Source organism: Hemicordylus capensis, chromosome 5, assembly GCF_027244095.1.
Source record: "Hemicordylus capensis ecotype Gifberg chromosome 5, rHemCap1.1.pri, whole genome shotgun sequence".
Lineage (NCBI taxonomy): Eukaryota > Metazoa > Chordata > Lepidosauria > Squamata > Cordylidae > Hemicordylus > Hemicordylus capensis.
Window position 1 is genome coordinate 201,021,273 of NC_069661.1, and position 7,110 is coordinate 201,028,382.

The following is a 7,110-nucleotide window of genomic DNA, read 5'->3' on the forward strand; positions in this document are numbered from 1 at the left end:
AAATTCACAGAAGGAAAGAAATTGTTTGGCGTTCATATCCTCAAGTGACAGTGAACAATATTGTGTATTCGTTTATAGTGAGTCAGACATCAGATTATAAACTTCAGCTATATAGGAAAGGTTACCTTAAAAGTTCCAAATGTTACTTCAGAAGTTTATTGCTCACATAAGTCAGAAAGGTTGTTACTACATTTGCTCAGACCTCTGTCTCTTTGCATCTAGTTATGTGACTATGGGTGGGACACCGAATCGATTCTGAAGAAATTATTTGCATAGCTGGAGGAAATACTTGGATGCAAGGGATGCAACTTTCTCTTCTCCAGCCAACTGTGACCAGCTGAGAAAGCAGGCAGTTATCCATCCAGTAGAGCTGACCCAGACTAAACCCCGCATTGAACCATCACCTCCCCACACCAGCCAGTCGCCTACTGTCACCGCTGCCACTGAGCGCCTCCTCCTCCTGCCATCCGGTTCCCAATTCTGTTCTCCTTTCATTGAGAACACATAAGTGCCCTCCTTCCATCACCTGGGAGCTCAGCTGATGAACGGGGCAAGCAGCCAGGTGAGCCAAAACTAGGCATATGGCCAAAGGAGGTGGCTGGCGGCAGCAGCAGGAGCCCGAGCCAGAGGGAAGGGTGAGCTCAGCAGCTCCTCCCAGACACTGGGTGGCTCACAGACATAGGGCACAATGGGTTCTTTGAACCCAACTACCCAGGTATAGCTTCATCCCTGGGAGAAGGAAATGGAAGAAATTGATGTAGTCAAGCTGCTTGTGAGAAAAATGAAAGTGAAAAGAAGCAAGAACAAGGAGAAAGGGTGAACAAAAAGAGAAAATACAGTTTATTGCTTTCCTGATTGGCTGTGCTAACTGCCTGACTAACTGGGGGGGAAATACACCATTTTAAGTGATTGCTATCTTTTATTTGGCAGGAAGACTGTACTAGGGGTGTGCACAAAAATGGTCCTAGCGGTTCGGTTTGAGCTTGAACCTGACTCAAACCAGGGGTCCCCAGTTGGAGTACTAGTTCTGTCAAACTGACCACTGGTCCAGTTTAAATTCGAACCAAGGTTGAACCAGTTTGAATTGGTTCTGCATGGACTACTCAAGATGGCATCCACACATGCTCAGATGCCATTTCCTTCCAGATGCTGCCCAAAGGCTGCTGGGAACAGGGAACTGATGCAGCCAGAGCAGCATGGCTTTTTCAAACAGACAGCCCAGCTGCTTAATACAAACAGTACCACACTAGGGTGGTGGGGGGCAGTGGAGGAGCAACGCAGGAGCAAGAAAAACCTGCCATTCTCCAGTTCAAGTGACCAGCTTGTACCTGCTGAAACAATTCAGCTGGGGCAGCTTGAAGCTTTTTGGCTTCTCAGAATAGAGGTGCCAAAATGCTTTGTGCACATCCCTATTCAAAATGGACTTCACCTCTGGCATCTTCAAAGTGAACATAGAAAAAGTGCCACAACTTGCAATCCAGTCATTGATGAGGTTTCCTTCTAAGTTTCTAGATGTCCAGTTTAACAGATGAAGAGTGCAGTCAATTATAAAGTGGAAATGCAAGCTCTTTATCTTGTAAAGAACCAAACTCAGCCACAGATCATCAAAGGAAAAAAATTCTTCCAGTACTTTTCTAATGTTGCCAAACATGTTTTGGTGTTAGCATGGTCTTCTTCAGTGGCATTACTTCAATGGAGGAATCCTTCTTATTCTCAAAATAGTAGCTAAGCAGTCATATTAAACCAGTTGTTTATTCCTGGTTTGTATAGTTTCTGAGGGTCATCAGTAGGGTTTTTTTGTTTTTGTTTTTGCATCATCAGTAGATAAACCCTTACTTAAGGTTGGCCTACTGACCCTGAAAAAAATGCCAAACAATATTTAAAATTACCTGGTTGCTTTGCAGGTTGGGTGGTAGGCAGCACCCATTACGCCCTACCACCCAACCCATTTTGGTGTTCCTAAGCAGTACCAATAGAGAATAATGGGCCAGTTTGAATTCCTATGGCAGAAACAGCACCGCCACTGCCACCACACACTGAAGTGAAAAGTTAAAACACACTAACACTTCTTAAAATGGGATTCTCCCAAGTCCCAACATAGAACACAGTGCAAAACAGTCCAGAAAAGAATCACTGACCCAGATTCTGCCAGCCGTACAGTGTCAGGTACCCTGCCCGACAGCACATCATTGCCACAAGTTGTTCTCCAGACATACAATTTTGACTCCATAGCAACAGCAACAGCACCCTTTTAACATAAGAACATCCCTGCTGGATCAGGCCCAAGGTATATCTAGCTTAGCATCCTGTTTCACACAGTGGCCCACCAGGTGCCCCTCACTCAGGGTGTACATCTAGAATGCAGAATGCACAGAGTCAGACCACCAAACCACAGTCCACAGCGGCATACAAGCTGCTCGTCACAAGGAGCAAAAGCTCAAATGCCAAGACCAGCTTGGAAAAGAGGTTCAAGTCCACGTTGGACAGGTTGCACAATCTCAAGCCAGAGTTCCTCTCCAGGACATTGCTCTTGCTCCAGGACTCTTGCTCCTGCAAGCTCTGGAGGAGGAGAAAGGTGGAGTTCCACAGCATATCAACATCCTAGGGATGATGTGTCCAGGCAGGCTGAGTTCACGCTGCCTCTCCTGAAGCATCCACCTACCCTTCTCGTAGTGGAAATAGGCTGCTATCTTGTGGCACTTGTCCACAAGAGAAGACTGTTCAGAAGCTTCAGCTGGTCCAGAATGCTGTTGCAAGGATGCTCGTGAGTGCAAGTCATTCCATGAGTATAATGCCCATCATGTGGCATCTTCATTGGTTACCAGTTACAAAGGGTAGGTATAAATGGAGAGTTTTCACAATGGAGGAAAGTAACAAGTGGGGTCCCCCAGGGATCTGTACTGGGACTGGTGCTTTTTAATTTATTCATAAATGTTCTAGAAGCAGGGGTAAGAAGCGAGGTGACCAGATTTGCAGATGATACCAAACTGTTTTGGGTAGTAAAATCCAAAACGGATTGTAAGGGGCTTGAAAGGGATCTCTCCAAACTGGGGGAGTGGGCGACAAAGTGGCAAATGCAGTTCAGTGTTGGCAAGTGTAAGGTGGTGCACATTGGGATGAAAAACCTCAACTTCAAGTATACGCTGATGGGATTTGAGCTGTCGGTGACTGACCAGGAGAGGGATCTTGGGGTCGTGGTCGACAGCTCATTGAAAGTGTTGACTCAATGTGCACCATCTGTAAAAAAGGCCAATTCCATGCTAGGGATCATTAGGAAGGGGACTGAAAATAAAACTGCTAATATTATAATGCCCTTATACAAAACTATGGTGTGCGCACACTTTGAGTACTGCGTACAGTTTTGGTCACCACATCTTAAAAAGTACATTGTAGAACTGGAAAAGGTGCAGAAGAGGGCAACCAAGATGATCAGGGGCCTAGAACACCTTTCTTATGAGTCAAGACTACAACACCTGGGGCTTTTTGGTTTATAAAAAAGATGACTGCAGGGAGACATGGTAGAGGTCTATAAAATCATGCATGGTGTGGAGAAAGTGGATAGAGAGAAATTCTTCTCCCTCTCACATAACACTAGAACCAGGGGTCATCCCATGAAATTGATTGCTGGGAAATCTAGGACCAACAAATGGAAGTACTTTTTCACACAATCCATAATCCACTTGTGGAATTCTCTACCATAAGATGTGACAGCCAACAACCTGGATGGCTTTAAGAGGGGTTTGGATAACTTGATGGAGGAGAGGTCTATCAACGGCTACTAATCGGAGGGCTGTGGGCCACCTCCAGCCTCAAAGGCAGGATGCCTCTGAGTACCAGTTACAGGGGAGTGACAGCAGGAGGGAGGGCATGCCCTCAACTCCTGCCTGTGGCTTCCAGCGGCATCTGATGGGCCACTGTGTAAAACAGGATGCTGGACTAGATGGGCCTTGGGCCTGATCCAGCATGGCTGTTATTATGTTCAGTCCGCTTCCGGGATAGATTCAAGGTGCTGGTCTTGACCTTTGAAGCTCTACACAGCTTGGGGCCGGGGTAACTGTCGGACTGCATTTGCCCATATGAATCTACTAGGGCCCGCCGTTCATCATCTCAGGCCCTGCTCCTGGCCCCACCACTAACAGAGATCCAGTTTGCTGGGACTAGAGACAGGGCCTTTTCAGTTGAGGCCCCTTGGCTTTGGAACACCCTCCCTGAAGAGCTTCCAAAGAGCACCATGTTCCCTTCCTCAGTGTTTTTAAAAAACAACTAAAGGCACACCTTTTAAAGAAGGCTTTTCAAAACTGCATCTTTGGTTATATCTGGAAGGTTCTTTAGTCTTTTGCTTTTATAATTTTCAGTTTTTAGCTTTTAAAATAACTTTTAATTTGAACTTTTAATTTGAATCAGATACTGATTGTGATTTTTAACCTGACTTTTAACTTGTTTACTCAATTTGGTTAGTTTTATTACTTTTATTGTATATAGTATCTATTTTATTGTTGTGAGCCGCCCCAAGCAGTAGTGTCGTGTAGTGGTTAGAGGGCTGGACTAGGACCGGGGAGACCTGAATTCAAATCCCCATTCAGCCATGAAATTAGCTGGGTGACTCTGGGCCAGTCACTTCTCTCTCAGCCTAACCTACTTCACAGGGATGTTGTAAAAGAGAAACTCAAGTACATAGTACACCGCTCTGGGCTCCTTGGAGGAAGAGCGGGATATAAATCTAAAATAAATGTAAATGTAAAATAAAATAATACTGCAGGGGCAGGGTATAAATATTTTAAATAAATAAATAAATAAATAAATAAAGTCAGCCACAGCGGCAGCAGCCCCTGAAGGGGGGAGCCCCTTACATTCTCTCACCCTAACTTCCTTCACAATGCCAAGTGCATCCATCTGTCATGGCTCAGACTTCTGACTCAGAAGAGTCAGAGCAGGAGGATTCGCCTTCTAGTGAGGGCTCAGAGGCACAGCAACAGGATTTGGCAGGGAGACCAAACTCTGGAGCTAAGGATTCACAACAGCTGCCAGACATGATTTCTGATGGGGAGGAGCCTAGGAATTCACCTGTCTTGAGAAGGTGTCTCAAGAGGCAAGCTCAGTGGCAGTCATGCAGGTGCAGGAGATCACAAGAGAGGAAGCCGAAGTGCTGACTCAGGGAAGCCTGATTGGCTTCTAGTTCTCTTGAGTCATATATATTTAGCAGTCTCTCAATTGCTCAGATGCTGTTTGCAACTTTCGCTGGCTGCAGACAGTGTGCTATTTGAATTCCAAACTTTTTCTGAGTTCCAGTTTGCCTTGTTTATGCTTTCCTGCTTTGTTCCGTTAATTCCTTGTTCTCGTGTCCTTCGCTCATTTCATTCCTTGCTTTATGTTTTCTTTTCACTTATTACTCCATTATTGTTAGAGTGGGGTACCTAGTTCAGTTCAGGGGACTTAATTCATTTACTATTTTCTTTGTGAGCCTTTTCTTTCCTTCTTGCAGTTTCACTGCTGCTTTCTGTTATCTCACAGGGGGAGTGCTGAAGGGGGTTGTAAATCCTGTTGGGTTAGCCCAACACCATCACAACCAAGTGCAGAGCGTGTGCCATACAGTGTATGAACCCAAACTGCAGCTGGTGTCCCTCCCTCCACACATTGACACCATTGTCAATGAACATGAAGCCCCTGCAGAGGTTTGGCCACCAGAACAGCCATTCCTCCATCTGGTGCCTGATGACTGCCGACACCTCATCTGTCATGTGGTCTGTGCCCAACGGCTCCACATGCAGCAGAGCCCACCTGGGCTTTGTTGCCTAGGATGTGCTGGCCATGCCAACAGCAGCAAATGTTATACTTCCCTCTCTCTCCTGCCCTGACCAGTGTACAGTGATGGACAGGAAAACACCCTGCATTCCACTATAGCTGGTCCACACATCTGTAGTGAAGTGCAAACAGGTGTCAGGCCCTGCTGAGTCCAGCAGCCCCAGCACAAATTCCCTGTGTCCCAGTACATGGAGGACACCACCCTTCTAATGAAAGTGGTGCAATGGTGCAAGAGGGGATACAGTACTCAGGATCAATCAGCTGGAGCAGCCGGAGGAAGCCAACATGCTCCACCATCTGAAACAGCTGCTCGTCGACAGCCATAATCTCTCCAATGGCCTGGAATATGAGATGTGCCTCTGTGCGACCAGACCACTTGCCCACTGGAAGCACCCACTGCATGCCAGGCAATGTTTCCTGCTTGAGAGCAGGAGCATGTCCCTTGCCACTGCAAGTTGAAGGCACAGCAGTGGCCTAGCACCGCCAGCAGGAGCAAGGACGCCTGGGTTACACTGTTTAGCATGCCTCCAGATCGATGACATCCCTAGATGTTCGACGTCCTTTCCCTGCTGACCTGTGCCCTACAGTGGGTGCAGACAGCATGTTTTGGTTCACCTCAGCAGTGCTTAGTGTGGCCCCACACAGTGCTGCAAGTGGTCTTGGACCACTTGGGTACTGGTGGCACTACTGAGCCTGCTGGTTGGCCACCACCAGCACCCACACTGCCCTCTGTTGTATATGGCTGCAAAGGTCCAGGGGCACCAGGAATGACTTTCTCATTCTCCTCCTCAGTCTCAGACTGGGTGGGTGTTGCAATGAGGAGGGGGATCAGTTAGGGGATCTGGCAGTCATCACCTCCTCCTCAGCTCCAACCAAGGAAGAAGAGCTTCTTCCCTGACTGGGCTTCCCTCTACTAATTCCACTTCAGCCGCCATAGGCACCTATGTTGCGGGAGCAGGTGTCATCGGAAACATGAGGCTGCATGCAACAATATCTAGGGGGACTTGTGGAGTTGGCCCCTCTCTCTGCCCTCACTCCAAACCATCATTACTGTATTCCTCCTTTTGCCCACAACTCCTCCTAGCCCTGCCCTGCACCCTCCTTGACATCCCTGCCCCAAAACTAGTCTCTATTAAAAAGAACCCAACTAAACACCAAACCACCAACAGAAAACAAAGACTGAACTTAAAACTACACAAACCACAAAAACCATCCCAAACTGAACCAAAACTACACCCACTACTCAACCTAACTGAACCTTAAACCAATTAACAAGACTTAGAAAACAACACAGCACTAAAAACCAAT